We start from the raw sequence: 15,121 nt of genomic DNA, 5'->3' as shown, positions 1-15,121 counted from the left end.
TGTATGTACACACAGTCTGTTTGTGCATCGCCATTTTACCTGTAACCCTGACAGTGCATCTGTGCACAAGTGACACATAACACAACACAACACGACAAACAACACAAAGCAAACACCACACACACACACACTGCTAGTGCTAACACACTGTGACAATATGGCGTTATGGAATATTATGGATCCTTGTTGAGACACTGAAGAAAAAACAAATAGAAAGTCTGGTGAGCTGGGAAGAACTACAATTATAAACTGGAAGGTTTGAGCCCTGAATGCTGATTGGCTGACAGACGTAGTATATCAGACCGTATACCACGGGTATGACAAAACATGTATTTTTACTGCTCTAATTACGTTGGTAACCAGTTTATAATATCAATAAGGCACCTCGGGGGTTTGTGGTATATGACCAACATACCACGTCTAAAGTCTGTCTCCAGGCATTCCTCGTTGCGTCGTGCTAAAGAGCATCCCCTCGCCGTGGTATATTGGCCTTATACCACACCCCTTTGTGCATTATTGCGTAAATATAATTTGCCTTCAAGCATGTGCTCCACAAAGAATCAATTAACCACGGTGACATGAGACGCTACTGTCTTGTGCACCAACTAAATACAGTCATTAAAATGTGATGTCAAAATGGACAGATCTCATCTCCTCATTATATAACTTTCAAAGAGCGAGGCGGTGTGTGTGTGTGTGTGTGTGTGTGTGTGTGTGTGTGTGTGTGTGTGTGTGTGTGTGTGTGTGTGTGTGTGTGTGTGTGTGTGTGTGTGTGTGTGTGTGTTGTGGTAAGGCCTATGATGTCAATGCAGTATTCAGGATATTCAAAGCAATCATCTTTCCCAGAGGGGATTATGGGACTAAAGCCAGTGTCCCATTCAGAGAGGATAAAGCCCACAGTATTAATCTAGTGGAGTAGGCCTGTTCACAGCCCCTCCACCCACCCACCCACCCACCGGCCCCTCTCCTCTAACCCCACCCCCTCCCCCCTCATCCCCCCTCATTCCCTCTCCCCCTCATCCCCCCTCTCCCACCCACCTCATACGTGCCCTTTGCTATATATCTGGAGCTAAATATTTTGGGGAATTTAGTTATAGGTTGTTTTTCTCCCCTCACACCCCCACCCCCCTCTCCACCTTCTTCCCCCTTTCCCGCCCTCTCCCCTCATCCCCCCTCCCCCTCCCTCTCCCTCTCTTTCCCCTCTCCCTCTCGCCCCTCATCCCCCCTCTCCCCTCTCCCCTCAGGCAGAGCACCAATCACATACACTTGCATAACACAGTCCCTCTTTCACTTTCTCTCTCTCCATTTATCTTCCACGCTTTATCTCTCTCTTAACCCCCAACCCCCTCACTTGATGTTTCTTTCCCTAACGAGGCGACACGAACACACCCCCGCATGCACAAACACACACAAACGCTCTCATGCATACGCTCACGTACACAGTAGACACACAAACACACACATACACCCTCATGCACGCACACACAGACATACATGCTCACACCTTTATCTCCCTCCCTCACACATGTATATATAGAACCTGACACATGCCAAGCCATTAGCCAGTATGCTACTATATGTATGTTAATAGCCATCCTCCACAGAGCTGTATGTTTATACCCATCCTCCACAGAGCTGTATGTTTATACCCATCCTCCACAGAGCTGTATGTTAATAGCCATCCTCCACAGAGCTGTATGTTAATAGCCATCAACCACAGAGCTGTATGTTTATACCCATCCTCCACAGAGCTGTATGTTAATAGCCATCCTCCACAGAGCTGTATGTTAATAGCCATCCTCCACAGAGCTGTATGTTAATAGCCATCCTCCACAGAGCTGTATGTTAATAGCCATCCTCCACAGAGCTGTAAAGATTCCTTGCTCTGTGGTGACTTCAAAGTGCCAGGGCTGCACTCCTGTAGCCAGATGTGACACGCTCCTCTCCTCTCCTCCTCTCCTCTCCTCTCCTCTCCTCTCCTCTCCTCTCCTCTCCTCTCCTCTCCTCTCCTCTCCTCTCCTCTCCTCTCCTCTCCTCTCCTCTCCTCTCCTCTCCTCTCCTCTCCTCTCCTCTCCTCTACTCTACTCTACTCTTCCACTTCACTTCCAATTCCCACTCACACAGATGTTGGATTCATGAGGAACACTGTCTCTCTGGTCTGGGCCAGTTGTGCCTCTCTGTTAGTTAAATAGTCTGACAGGCTCCATAGCTCTGGTGGATGACTGTATCTCCCAGCATGCCCTTGCTTTGGGGATTCTTCTGAGTGTGTGTGTGTGTGTGCATTACGGGTTTCTGCGGATCTGCTGTCTCATTCAAATCAATGAGGCAGTCACAGTCTCATTCAAATCAATGAGGCAGTCGCAGTCTCATTCAAATCAATGAGGCAGTCACAGTCTCATTCAAATCAATGAGGCAGTCACAGTCTCATTCAAATCAATGAGGCAGTCACAGTCTCATTCAAATCAATGAGGCAGTCGCAGTCTCATTCAAATCAATGAGGCAGTCACAGTCTCATTCAAATCAATGAGGCAGTCGCAGTCTCATTCAAATCAATGAGGCAGTCGCAGTCTCAGATTCTAAAGGGTTTCAGAAACGATCTGTCACGGGGGAACAGAAGCCAGAGGAAATGGAACGCTACATATCCGTTGTTGTGGAAGAGGCATCATAGCTTGGTGTCTGCTTCAGGACACTTGCGTCCATCATAATCAATAGATAATGCTTAATTGACCAGTATGGGGAATGTTAAGTCTTAATAGGATGACTGGCGAGACCCACCTCCAAGATGATGAAACTGCTAGAAGTTTAACCTGCCCATATAATTTCTAAATGAATAATCATCAGCAAAAAAATATATTGCGATTTTTTTTTTAAATCCTACAGAGCATACTTTCATATAGGTCTGCACAAAGCTTTGGCGATGTGTATATAATCTCACCTATTTCTTACTGATTAAAACAGACTACAGAGCATTCAAATTCAAATCTGGACCTCAAAGCTAGTTCCACTGCTTTTTAAAATTGTTCCCTTCTAATCAAGGACTGATTTAGACCTGGGACACCAGGTGGTTGCAATTAATTATCAGGTAGAACAGAAAACCAGCAGTACTCTGGACCTCCAGGGGTAAGATCGGAAATACTCCTTTCCTAGACTCTTAGAATTTTTTTCTAAAATAGTTATTCTGCTGTCCACATAGCAGAACCCACTTTGGTTCCAGGTAGAACCCTTTTTGCTTCCAAGTAGAACTATTTTGGGTTCAATGTAGAACCCAGGGTTCTACCTGGAGCCAAAAAGGTTCTACCTGGAACCAAAAAGGATTATTCAAAGGGTTCTCCTATGGTGACAGCTGAACGTAAGAGTGTATAGAGACATGATCAGCACAGTAGTACAGATAGATAGAATTCTGTTGACTCTGGTATACTGTCAGTCGTCATGCAGGAAGTCAATAACATCTCTTTCTTCTTTCTTCTCTCTTCTACCATACAAGTGCTCCCGAGTGGAGCAGTGGTCTGAGGCACTGCATCTCAGTGCTTGAGGCATCACTACAGACCCTGGTTCGATCCCGGGCTGTATCACAACTGGCCGTGATCGAGAGTCCCATAGGGTTGTGCACAATTGGTCCAGCGTCGTCCGGGTTAGGGGAGGGTGTCACACCCTGACCATAGAGAGCCCTTGGTTCTCTATGGTGTTTAGGTCAGAGCGTGACTAGGGGTGTGTTCTAGACATTCTATTTCTATGTTGGTAAGTTGTATGGTTCCCAATTAGAGGCAGCTGGTAATCGTTGCCTCTAATTGGGGATCATATTTAGGAAGCCCTTTCTCCCACCTGCTTTGTGGGGATATTGTTTCAGTTAGTGCCTATGTGCGCGCTGTACTTTCTTTGGGGGGTTGGCACGAGGGATGGTCGGTCGAGCCAAGGAGAGAGCCAGAGCCCACCTGGGAGTCGATGGAGCAGTGTGAGGAGGGATATCGGAGAATGATGTTGGCTAGGAGTATGCTGTAGCGCAGGCGTTTTGAGGAGCATGTTATTAGTCCGGTGCCACCTGTGCAGGCTCCACGCACCAGGCCTCCAGTGCGCCTCCCCAGCCCGGTACATCCTGTGCCAGCTCCCCGCACTCGTTCTGAAGAACCAGAGACCGTCAGGGAGGCGATGGAGAAGTTGGGAGAGAGAGAGAGGAGATGTTGTGCAGGTGTGTTCTGCACAACATTCGACCTGAAGTGCGTGTCACCAGTCCGGTGCCACCTGTGCCGGCTCCACGCACCAGGCCTCCAGTGCGAATCCCCAGTCCGGTACGTCCTGTGCCGGCTCCATGCACTCGACCTGAGGAGCGTGTCATCAGTCCGGTGCAACCTGCGCCGATGCCCAGTCCAGGCACGGTGTCCAGTCCCGCTCCCTGGCAGGAGCCTTCCTCTGCGCCGGTGCCCAGTCCAGGCACGGCGTCCTGTCCAGCTCCAAGGCCGGAGCCTTCCTCTGCACCGGTGCCCAGTCCAGGTATGGCGTCCAACCCATGTCCATGGCCGGAGCCCTCCTCTGCGCCGGTGCCCAGCCCAGGCTCGGCATCCAGTCCCGCTCCAAGGCCGGAGCCTTCCTCTGCACCGGTGCTCAGTCCAGGCACGGCGGCCAACCCAGCTCCATTGCAGGAGCCTTCCTCTGCGCCGGTGCCAAGTCCAGGCACAGCATCCAGTACCGCTCCAAGGCCGGAGCCTTCCTCTGCGCCGATGCCTAGTCCAGGCACGGTGTTCAGCCCGGCGCCATGGCCGGATCCGGGTTCACCAACATAGAAATAGAATGACTAGAACACCCCCCTAGTCACGCTCTGACCTAAACACCAGGGCGTCAGGGCATGACAGTACCCCCTCCCAAAGGTGCGGACTCCGGCCGCAAAACCTGAAACCAGACGCGGAGCGTAGGGGGGGTGACTAGTGTCGGTGGGCTACGACCCGCACCGGAGCCGCCACCGACACTAGTCACCCCCCTAGCCTCCCCGTCTGGTTTCAGGTTTTGCGGCCAGAGTTCGCACCTTTGGGGGGGTACTGTCACGCCCTGACGCCCTGGTGTTTAGGTCAGAGTGTGACTAGGGGGGTATTATAGTCATTCTATTTCTATGTTGGTGAGTTGTATGGTTCCCAATTGGAGGCAGCTGGTAATCGTTGCCTCTAATTGGGGATCATATTTAGGAAGCCCTTTCTCCCACCTGCTTTGTGGGATATTGTTTTGTTGAGTGCTGATGTGCGCTCTGTTTGTTCACAGTCGGTGTTTGTTTATTGTTTGTTGTAGTTTCACTTTGGATTAAAAGTATGTGGAACTCTAATCACGCTGCACCTTGGTCCGTCTTTCCTCACGATCATGACAGAGGGTTTGGCCTGGGTAGGCCGTCATTGTAAAATAAGAATTTGTTCTTAACTGACTTGCCTAGTTAAGTAAAGGTTAAATATATATATATTTTTAAATACAATAAATCATGAATGACTCTTCCCCCTGAACTACACCCCCACAGACATGATCAAGATATTACATTATTTTTCTTGCACTTACGTTCACGCTTGTCTTTTCTTACTACCCCAGGTGGAGAGGTCGGGCAACAACAACTCCACCATGCTGACTCTCAACAGTGTGCTGAGCACCCTCCCGTACGACTGTGGGCAACTGCAACTCCATCATCAAGTTGGTTGACAAACTGATGGTGGTAGGCCTGATCACCAACAGCGATGAGTCAGCCCTACAGGGAGGAGGTCATAGACCTGGCAGTGTGGTGCCAAGACAACAACCTCTACCTCAACATCAGCAAGACCAAGCAGCTGATGGTGAACTACAGGAAGTAGGGGAGCGGTGCACATCCCCATCTATGGGGCCGCAGTGAAGAGGGTCAAGAGCTTCTAGTTCCTCTGTGTCCACATCAATGAGGACTTACCATGGTCCTCTCACACCAACACAGTCATAAAGAAGGCACGGCAGTACCTCTTCTCCCTTAGGAGGCTGAAACGATTTGGCATGGCCCCTCAGATCATAAGGAACTTTTACGGCTGCACCATCGAGAGCCTCCTGACTGGTTGTCTGGTATGGAAACTGCACCGCCCTTGACCGGAAGGCCCTACAGAGGGTGGTGTGGACGGCCCAGTGCTTCACTGGAGGTGAGCTCCCATCCATCCAGGACATATATGCCAAGCAATGTTTGAGAAAGTTCAAAGGCTCCAGCCACCCAAAACATGGATTGTTCTCCATGCTCCCGTTTGGCAGGCGGTACCGGTGCATCAACGCACAGAGCAACAGAGTCCTAAACAGCTTCTATCTCCTGGCCATAAGACTGTTAAATGGCTTAGACCACTCTCCCTCTCCCACAGACTAGCTACACTGACTCTTTGTACATCCACAGGTCACTACCCACTCAGACACACACACCCTCACTGTCACCCTTACTCACACCAAACAAACACACATACACTCACTTACACACTCATTACTGACACCACACACTCACACACACCCTCACACCTACCCTGCTGCTAAAATGATTATTGATTAGATGTATTACTACCACTTTGCTGTTGTTCATTGATTATTACCATTAGTATATATTTATCCTGCTACTGGCCACTATTATTGCTGTTTACATGTATATATTACCATTAGTATATTACCATCAGTATTTATATAGTCCTATTCTGTATATCCACCTATCATGCCTATACTGACACTCTTACACTCTTACACTCTTACACACACACACACACACACACACACACACACACACACACACACACACACACACACACACACACACACACACACTAACACCCACACACTTAGAAATAGATACACACACTCACACTAACACCCACACACTTAGAATTAGTTTCACACACTCACACTAACAATCTTGCAATGAAGAATGTTTCTCCCCCAAATGGTTAGGGGGTTTGGGATTTAGGGACAGTAAAACTGATCCTAGATCAGTACAAGGGCATCTTTTACACTGAGCTAGCCTTTAGGCTACCACTTTGGACCCCCCCCCTCCCCGTCCCCATTCTCTGTGTTAGTGAGTGATCCTCACAGCCTAACTCAGCCACTAGGTCACCACCTGCTGTTATGTTCTGTTCTCACCCTGCTTGACCAAACCCTGGCTCCATAAGCCGCATTAAGGCCATGGACAACAAGGAATGTGTCAATTCTCTACCTGTAAATACACACTCGTGAACAACTTCAACGTACTGTCATTTAAAATACACACCGTCTCAGAAAGATGTCTGTGTGTCAGACCTTCCCTGCTTCCCATTAAAACTGGAGCAGAGATAATCTAGTGCTCATGTCTCATTATCCTGAGTTAGAACAATGAATGGGAGAGATCAGTGTGGTTAAACCAGACTGAATACGAAGTGAATCAACTGTGAAATCAGTTTGGATGTCAAGCTGCTGGAGTTCTACCTACACACTGTATCTCAGGAAGAGGTCAGGGGTCATACTGAAACGTCAGTCAGTCTGCCAGTCCCTGCTAGACCCTGCTTCCATTAAAACTAGGCCTATAGTGCAAAGCAAAGATAATCAAGTGCCTCAGTATCATCATCCCAATGAATGGATGTGATCCGGGTGAGTCTGAGGCTTTCTACGAGCAGCTTTCCTTCCCCGTTGTTTGTGTGACTGAGTTGAAGAGTGCAGGCTTCCTCTTCATAGGACAAAACCCTGGAAAATAACATAGAATCCTGCGTATTCAAGCAACAACACTATACAGGCCTATCGTAGGGCACACAGTCACTGATACAGAAACAAACACATTTTGATCTCTCTACCTACATATCCCGTATACTACCTACCGCCGCTGTGCCCTTGAGCAAGGCACTTTGATCCAGGGGCGCTGCTCGGCAGCAGCTGATCTCAGCCTGTGATGTGTGTGTTGCGTGTCAGGTTGGGTACTATGACAACAATAAATAAAGAATATCTGTGTAACTGGACTAATAAAGAAAATGTTGTATTGTATTCTACCTCAATGTGGATAGCTCAGACTGAGAAGGTTGTCTCCTCTGACACACATATACAGAAATACACAGGACTCCCAGGGTTAATGCTCTGGGGCTTTTTGCTCAGTGTAAACTATTAAGACGTGTGAAGGATATCCCCTTGGCAGAGGGAGACGGCACAGGGAATCTGGCAACCTTCCAGCTCCTCTTCCACCGGGGTTTCCGATTACATATTCTGTATTAGATAGGCTATATCATCATCACTTCCTGTCCCTGTGTTGGCGGACTAAACTATATCATCATCACTTCCTGTCCCTGTGTTGGCGGACCAAACTATATCATCATCACTTCCTGCCCCTGGGTTGGTGGACCAAACTATATCATCATCACTTCCTGTCCCTGTGTTGGCAGACCAAACTATATCATCATCACGTCCTGTCCCTGTGTTGGTGGACCAAACTATATCATCATCACTTCCTGTACCTGTGTTGGCGGACCAAACTATATCATCATCACTTCCTGTCCCTGTGTTGGTGGACCAAACTATATCATCATCACTTCCTGTCCCTCTATTGGTGGACCGAACTATATCATCATCACTTCCTGTGCCTGTGTTGGCGGACCAAACTATATCATCATCACTTCCTGTCCCTGTGTTGGCAGACCAAACTATATCATCATCACTTCCTGTCCCTGTGTTGGCGGACTAAACTATATCATCATCACGTCCTATCCCTGTGTTGGCGGACCCAACTATATCATCATCACTTCCTGTCCCTGTGTTGGCGGACCCAACTATATCATCATCACTTCCTGACCCTGTGTTGGCGGACCCAACTATATCATCATCACTTCCTGTCCCTGTGTTGGCGGACCCAACTATATCATCATCATTTTCTGTCCCTGTGTTGGCGAACCCAACTATATCATCATCACTTCCTTTCCCTGTGTTGGCGGAGTAAACTATATCATCATCACTTCCTGTCCCTGTGTTGGCGGACCAGACTATATCATCATCACTTCCTGTCCCTGTGTTGGCGGACCAGACTATATCATCATCACTTCCTGTCCCTGTGTTGGCGGACCGAACTTTCACTATTTTAAGGTGTGGTTTTGGATGGCGACACCACTTTGAACCTTATAAACATACACATGTTCTCGTCCAGTGACATGAGTGATCTTCTGGCAGCAGGCGTGGGTGGATTAGGTGCAAATGTCATATAACTCATGTTATATTGTCACATTCACTTTGGCTTGAGATCTGCTTGACATTACACAGCCACATGCACTAAACAAAACAGACTAATTCTTGATCTCCATATAACCTAACATTTGAACCTAAATTATTACAAAGAAAGGGCAATAGAAAAATCACACCATCTTAGCAATTAAGTTTGAACAGCATCTTGATATTTGTTTTCAGAGAACAACCTAAAGGAGGTAAAGGCTGAATGACCAATTTCTGTGAGATAAACGACAAAAAACAGGTCTAGCATGCAAAATGTTTTTTTCTCCCAAACAAATTGGTGTGCCGTGCAGCTTTTCTACAAACAAACCTTTACTAATGCTCTCAACGTTTCTGTAGCGTAGCCTGTGGTTTACCGGGCTGTTTCTGGAATGAGCGCTCAAGCGCTGTCCGTGGTTCTGAAATTGACCACACTCGTACCGCGCGCTCTTTGCAACATGCAACACCGTTGATAAGCAGCTTTATCACGGGGAATTAAAATGGGACGTTACTCGAAGCTAAATCCTTACTCTGTTTTAACAACAATATAATCTGATTTGATACCGATGTAAAAGTAATTTATTTTGACGAAACTAAAGAATACTACATTGAAAGTGGTTGAGATAGACTTTACAAACCATGATTTACAAAATAATCGGCGACACAACACTGCTTGTTTTTGCTCAGTCGTTAGAAATAAACTCTTTATTTTCTTTAATTAAATAACCTATTGTTTTTATTTATCTCAACTGAACTGAATCGTTCAGCAACCTACCTGAAGTTGTTTTCAGTGGACCGTCGTCAGTTCAGGACTGGAAAATGTCTCCTTGGTGCTACCCCCACCTTCTAATTCCTACTGCTGCCTCGCTTCAAAAGGATTGCCCTCGGAGGAAACTCCGCCCCGCCTGCAAGCGACAGCCTGCACCCTCAACAAAGATGGTTGCGCTCTCTGACGTCACAAGCCCATAATGAAGATGAGGCTCACAGCTTGATGTTTAGGCATTAGTGGTTACTGATAATAAAGTATAACCAGGTAAAAAGTTATATGGTAGGTGACTGATATACACTGCCCTGATGTTTGTGGAGGAGCTAGTCTGACTAGTAGGGATGTTGAGAACTTGTAACAGATACCAAATAATACAGACAGCTCACGATAAAAGCCATGTCCAAAAGAAGCTACTTCCTTTTTTGAGTACCTGTGAACCATCATGTTAACCACCGGCTAGAGATTGGCTCTGTGATTCTGTCATATTCTAGACAGGTGTTATTGGTCTCCATGAAGAGAAGCAGGTCTCTGTAGCCCTGTGCTGTAGAGTTAGAGAGCAAAGCGATGGAGAAATGGATAGGTCTCTCTCTCTCTCTCATACTCTCTCTCTGTTTCCCTTTCTCTCTCTCGCTCATACTCTCTCTTTCTTTCTCTCTCTCTCTCTCTCTCTCTCTCTCTCTCTCTCTCTCTCTCGCTTTCTCATTCTCTCTCTCTCTCATACTCTCTCTCTCCTTCTCTTTCTCTCTCATACTCTCTCTCTCCTTCTCTTTCTCTCTTTCTCGCTCTCTCTCTTTCTCATTCTCTCTCTCTCATACTCTCTCTCATACTCTCTCTCTCCTTCTCTTTCTCTCTCATACTCTCTCTCTCCTTCTCTTTCTCGCTCTCTCTCTTTCTCATTCTCTCTCTCTCATACTCTCTCTCATACTCTCTCTCTCTTTCCCTTTCTCTCTCTCATACTCTCTCTCTCTCCTTCTCTTTCTCGCTTTCTTGCTCTCTCTCTTTTTCTCATTCTCTCACTCTCATACTATCTCTCTCTTTCTCGTTCTCTCTCTCTCATACTCTCTCTCATACTCTCTCTCTCTCTTTATCGTTCTCTCTCTCTCATACTCTCTCTCTTTCTCTCCCTCTCTTGCTCTCGTTCTCTCTCTCTCTCCCTCTCTCGCTCTCATTCTCTCTCTCTCTCTTTTTCTCGTTTTCTCTCTCTCATACTCTCTCTTTCCCTTTCTCTCTCTCTCACGCTCTCTCTCTCTCTCTCTCTCTCTCTCTCATACTCTCTCTCTTTCTCTTTCTCTTCCTCTTTCTCTCTTTCTTTCTCTCTCTCTCGCTCTCTCTCTCTCTCTCTCGCTCTCTCTCTCGTTCTCTTTTTCTTTCTCTCCCTCTCTCTCTCTCTCTTTCTCGTTCTCTCTCTCTCTCGTACTCTCTCTCTCTTTCCCTTTCTCTCTCTCTCTCTCTCTCTCTCTCTCTCTCTCTCTCTCTCTCATACTCTCTAAACTATATCATCTATATCTCATACTCTCTAAACTATATCATTCCCTTTCTCTCTCTCTCTCTCTCTCTCTCTCACTCTCTCAGTGCATGCTGATTATTTTCTTGGTCTTTTCTTTCAATTAAAATTTTCTATGGTGGAGGGTTAATGCAATATTTGTTTTAGCGGTATCCACAGTTTTTTCAAAGTTAGGGTGGAAGAAGACAGAGTAAGTTTCCTGGGGTTTTGAAGGTGTGGTGTGTGCGATGGCTTCTCAGCGTAGCGTGGAGGAGACGCTGTCGACACGGCATGGATTCAGGTGTGTTCCTGAGAATGGAGTTAAGGTGGAGGAGGTTCTTCTTCACGGTCGGTGAACAGGTAGGAGCTGAATTTATACATTCTGCTTCTAGAATGAACAAAGCTGTGGTTGTGTTCATGAAAAGAGCAAATTTGGTCGGTAGGCTAATTGCTAGTGGAATATTTGTAAGGGGTGTGTTGGTGCAAATTTCACCTCTCTACCCCTTCGACCAGGGTGGTAGTCGCAAATTTGCCTCCGTTTATTACGGATGATCAAATCAGGAAAGAGCTGAGTCATTTTGGTAAGTTTGCTAGCGGTTTTTGTGTACTGTTGGCAGATTTTCAGGCAGATGCCGTTAAGCACGTTGTTTCGTTCCGGAGGCAAGTCTTTATGTTTCTGATTAACAATGAGCAACAGCTAAATGTGCATTTTAAAGTGAGGCATGGGGAGGGGCTCTATGCAGGGTTTGCCAGCACAGATAGTCTACTGTGTTTTGAGTGTGGGGATTTGGGGCATAAGAGATTTGCGTGCCCACATAAAGGCCATAGACAAGGTGAGGGTACAAGCGCCAGTGGGGGAAATCGAGGTCAACGTGCAGGGGGTAATGAGATGCGGACAACAGGGCTGGGTCTAGTCATGCAAGGGATGATGGTGTAGCGGAGGCTGGGTCTAGTCAGGCTAGAGATGGTGGGGTAGCGGAGGCTGGGTCTAGTCATGCTATGGATGGTGGTGTAGCTGAGTCTAGTCATGCTATGGATGGTGGTGTAGCTAAGGCTGGGTCTAGTCATGCTATGGATGGTGGTGTAGCTAAGGCTGGGTCTAGTCATGCTATGGAGGGTGGTGTAGATGAGGCTGGGTCTAGTCAGGTTATGCTAGTGGATGAGGAGAGTATAGTGGGGAAGTGTAATACTAGGGCGGAGGAGGAGGGTGTCAAGCGGAAAAGGAAAAAGGGTGTGGTCAAAGGCACCATGGAAACTTTGCCTGTTGCTGTGGGGGATGCCCTGACCAGAGAGGAAGGGCAGGTGGTCAGGGTGGGAGATAGAGATGAGGAGGAAAGTGAGTCTGAGGAAGAGGATGAGGAGATATTTTTTTCAGACTCCTCTTCAATGGGCCCGCAGCTGACAGCCTGTCAAGCAGAGGGGTCTAAGTACACGTTGAGAGAACTGACAAGGTTCCTGAATGAGACCAAGGGGAAGAAAGTTCATCTTGAGGCTTTTTTTTCTGATCCGAGAAAGTTTGTAAGATCAGTATGAAGCTATGAATGATGTATGAAGCTATGAACCATGCCCCTCAGCTATGAAAAATGAGGGGCATGGTGTCCTCTCACCCAGGAAACAGTTTAGGTTGAGGAAGTGGGTCACAACAGTGCGTATGGGTCTACCTTCAGACACTGTTTAGATTAATAGTTTTTTCTGGCACTGGGGCTTTTTGAGCTTTGCTATTGGTCTCTTTCTTTGCTGGCTTTTCTCCCACTTCTTATGGAGACTCTTCGGGTAGGCTCGCTCAATATAAATGGCGCCAGAGGTGCGGGAAAGAGGAGTGTGTTGGGTGAATATGTAAAACAAAAAGAATTACAGGTGTTGTTTCTGCAGGAGACGCATAGTGATGTGTTGAATGAAGTCGATTGGGGGCTCTGGTGGAAAGGGGCAAGTATGTTGAGCCATGGGACAAATCTTACTGCAGGGGTGGCAGTCCTTTTTTCACCAGGTCTGTCTGTAAAAATGTGCTCCTCAAAGGAGGTGTGTAGGGGAGGCTGCTTGTTGTAAAAGCAGAAATTAACAACATGGGTTTTGTCTTTATAAATATGTATGCGCCTAATACAGGGAGAAAGAGGGGTTCTATTTGGGAGTCTTAGACAGGAACTCTCACAGGTAGCGCCTGAGGAGACGCTGGTGGTCGGAGGGGACTGGAACTGTACAATGGATTTTACAAAAGACAGAAATGGGGAAGAGCCTCATTCAGTGTCAGTGGGAGTGTTAAGGGACATCATTAATCAGTTCGACCTAGTGGATGTTTGGAGAACTAAACATCCCAACACAAGACAGTATACATGGGTGAAGGTTTTTGGGGCTAGGGTGAGTGCAGCCCGACTTGATAGTTTTTACATGTCCATAAATCGGAGCAATAGGCTGTTGGGCGCTACCATTCTCCCGGTGGGGTTTTCGGATCACAACATAACCATGGCTTGGCTGTCTATTTCACCAGGGCCCCGGCAGGAATCCTATTGGAAGTTCAATGTAAAGCTCTTGCAAGATGCCACTTTTTGCTCAGGTTTCCAGACCTTTTGGGAAAGGTGGGGGCAGCGAAGAGAGGAGTATGAGTCTCTCAGTCAATGGTTGGATGTGGGGAAAGTCTAAATTCGGCTTTTCTGTCAACAGTACACAGCTCTCTCATCCTCAGAGGCTAGGAGAGTATTGGGGGAACTCAAGCGTAGTATTAGTGAGATGGAGGTAGAGATGGTGGGGCAAGGCAATATAGGCCTCCAGGTTAATTTAGCTGAATTACGTAAGTACCTGGGCTGTTTTTTCCAGGGTAAAGCAAAGGGAGCACTTGTAAGTGCTAGGTTCTCCATGCTCAAGGAGATGGATGCTCCCAGCTCCTTCTTATTTGGTTTGGAAAGACAGAGCAGTGAAGCCAAGGGTATGCATTGTCTACGGCTGTCTGATGGGCGGGTGACCTCTGTGGTGGGTGAGATGCGGGAGCGGACTGTGGAGTTTTATACTGAGTTGTATAGGGCAGAAGTGTGTGATCCTATGTGTGCTCAGGTCTTGTTCGCAGGACTCCCTAATATCTCTCTGGCACAGAGGGATGAAATGGACATTCCTCTGTTGTCCCATGAACTGGCAGAGGCCGTAACCCAGATGTCCCCCGGTCGTGCACCGGGGGTCGATGGACTCCCAGTGGAGTTTTATAAAAAATTCTGGAGAATTATTGGTCAGGATTTCTTTTGCGTGTTGTGTGAATGTGTCGGGGTAGGAGAGTTGCCGATGAGCTACCATGGGGCGGCTCTGACTCTCCTGCCCAAAAAAGGGGACTTGTGTGAACTTAAGAACTGGAGGCCTGTGGCATTACTCTGTGCAGACTACAAGATATTTTCCAAGGTCCTCTCTAACAGACTGAAGTCCAATTTGGACTCGATAGTACATAAGGACCAAACATATTGTGTACCGGGACGCTCAATCACGGACAACTTGTTCTTAATCAGAGACATGTTGGACTTGTCGATAGGTTCTAATGTGAACTTTGGACTGGTCTCTTGAGATCAAGAGAAGGCTTTTGATAGAGTGGATCATGAGTATCTGTTTAATGTGGTCTGTGTTTGGGTTTGGGAAGAGTTTTTTGACCTGTGTGAAGCTGTTGTATGCTGGGGCGTCATGTATGGTCAAGGTGGGAGGGGGGCTCAGTAGGCCAGTCTGGG

At 47.3% G+C, this 15,121-nt stretch overlaps 1 protein-coding gene across 5 annotated transcripts in view; it reads right to left on the bottom strand.

Moving 5' to 3' along the window:
• The window catches only part of LOC106611384 (synaptosomal-associated protein 25-B), a 74,717-nt gene extending 64,648 nt beyond the window's left edge, over positions 1–10,069 (bottom strand). For 4 of the 5 annotated variants that reach the window (XM_014211548.3, XM_014211547.3, XM_014211550.3 and 1 more), the window contains exon 1: positions 9,950–10,069. The gene's annotated coding sequence lies outside the window, so the exon portion shown is untranslated. The remainder of the gene's footprint in view (positions 1–9,949) is intronic. The other variant, XM_082955796.1, reaches the window with a different exon arrangement.
• Between the last annotated feature and the right edge of the window lie 5,052 nt (positions 10,070–15,121).

Source organism: Salmo salar, chromosome 09, assembly GCF_965601325.2.
Source record: "Salmo salar chromosome 09, fSalSal1, whole genome shotgun sequence".
NCBI classification, from domain to species: domain Eukaryota; kingdom Metazoa; phylum Chordata; class Actinopteri; order Salmoniformes; family Salmonidae; genus Salmo; species Salmo salar.
This window is presented reverse-complemented; position numbering and strand designations above follow the sequence as displayed.